The 1780-nt window shown below is 46.2% G+C and overlaps 1 pseudogene; it reads right to left on the bottom strand.

Moving 5' to 3' along the window:
* Positions 1-244: 244 nt before the first annotated feature.
* On the bottom strand, positions 245-1502 carry LOC150012305 (phosphoglycerate kinase 1 pseudogene; annotated as a pseudogene).
* Between the last annotated feature and the right edge of the window lie 278 nt (positions 1503-1780).

Raw genomic sequence — 1780 nt, 5'->3', positions numbered from 1 at the left:
ATGCACAATGGTTTAGCCATTAAGAAATTCAAATGGGATCCTGAAGAATGTAGCCAAATCCAGGGTGCAGTAAAAGTGAGCTGATACACTGCTGTGCAACTGTGTTAAGTGTTCCTGAGCTGCATCTCTTGGTCACTAGCTGAATCTTGACATGGGGGAAGATTTTAGCTAACGCCAAGTAGAGATACAGAAAGCACTAAGTTGAGTGAGGGGATGCGCACAGGAACCAAAAGGCAGGAAAGTACTAAACATTGCTGAGAGTGTTCACCCCCGGCAGGACTTTACCCTCCAGGAGCTCTAAGCTGGCACCACCCCCAGTGCTGACATGGCTGACTTTGTCCTCCGTGTTCCATTTGGCACAGCAAGTGGCAGTGTCCCCGCCACCTATGATAGTGATGCAGCCCCGGGAAGTGGCTTTTACCACCTCGTCAATGAGGGCTTTGGTCCCTCGGGCAAAGGTTTCCCACTCAAACATGCCCACAGGCCCATTCCACAGGATCTGCTTGGCCCTGGCGACAGCCTCGGCGTACTTCTTGCTGCTCTCAGGCCCGCAGTCCAAGCCCATCCAGCCAGCAGGTGTGCCAGAGGCCACAGTGGTTTGGCCAGTCTTGGCATTCTCATCAAACTTGTCAGCAGTGACAAAGTCCACCGGCAAGGTAATCTTCACACCATTCTTCTCAGCTTTGGACATCAGATCTTTGACAATCTTGGCTCCCTCTTCATCAAACAGAGAGGTGCCAGTCTCCATGTTGTTGAACACCTTGAGGAAGGTAAAAGCCATTCCACCACCAATAATCATCTCATTGACTTTGTCCAGCATATTATTGATCAGCTGGATCTTGTATGCAACTTTAGTTCCACCCAGGATGACCAGGAAAGGTCGCTCTGGGCTTTCCAAGACCTTGGCAAAGTAGTTCAGCTCCTTCTTCATCAGAAAGCCTCCAGCCTTCTGTGGCAGATTGACTCCCACCATAGAGCTGTGGCTTGGTGAGCAGTGCCAAGCGCATCATTGACAAAGACATCCCCTTAGCTTGGAAAGTAAAGCTCCAAAAGCTTCTATTATATTTTAGCTAGCTCAGCTTTAATCTTATTCCTGGAAGCATCTTTTCCCTTCCTTCTTTCTCCACATGAAAGTGAAGGTTCTCCAGCAGGATGACAGACCTCCTGGCTGGGTCAGCACAGGTTTTTGCCACTTCAGAGCCCATGTAGTCCTTCAAGAATAAAACATCCTCGCCCAGCAGAGATTTGAGCTCCACAGCAATGGGCTTCAAGGAGTATTTGTCAGGCATGGGGACACCATCAGGCTGGCCTAGGAGGCTCATGAGAACAACTGACTTGGCTCCATTGTCCAAGCAGAATTTGATGCTTGGGAAGGCAGCCTTGATCCTCTGGTTGTTTGGTATCTGGTTTTTCTTCATAGGAATATTGAAGTCCACTCTCATGATGACCCACTTCCCCTTCATGTTCAGCTTGTCCAGAGTCAGCTTATTAGAAAGCAACATACAGTAATCTCTCTATATATCATGGTTCACTTATCATGGCCTCACTGTAACACGGGAATTTTTTAAATATTATATTTAATTATTTATCATGGATTTTTTGCTATATTGTGGGATTTTGTGGTACTGTATACGCATGTTGTTAAATTTACATAGGTTTAAGAGTGTAGAATATGTTTAAGCACATAAGTAGTATTTATAAAAGTGCAGAAAAGGTTAATAAGGGAGTGGGAAAGGTTAATAAGGGACTGTGAATGGTTTGTAAGTGTGTGGGAATGATT

Source organism: Furipterus horrens, unplaced genomic scaffold, assembly GCF_987537825.1.
Source record: "Furipterus horrens unplaced genomic scaffold, mFurHor1.1.pri manual_scaffold_4, whole genome shotgun sequence".
In the NCBI taxonomy this organism is placed as follows: domain Eukaryota; kingdom Metazoa; phylum Chordata; class Mammalia; order Chiroptera; family Furipteridae; genus Furipterus; species Furipterus horrens.
This window is presented reverse-complemented; position numbering and strand designations above follow the sequence as displayed.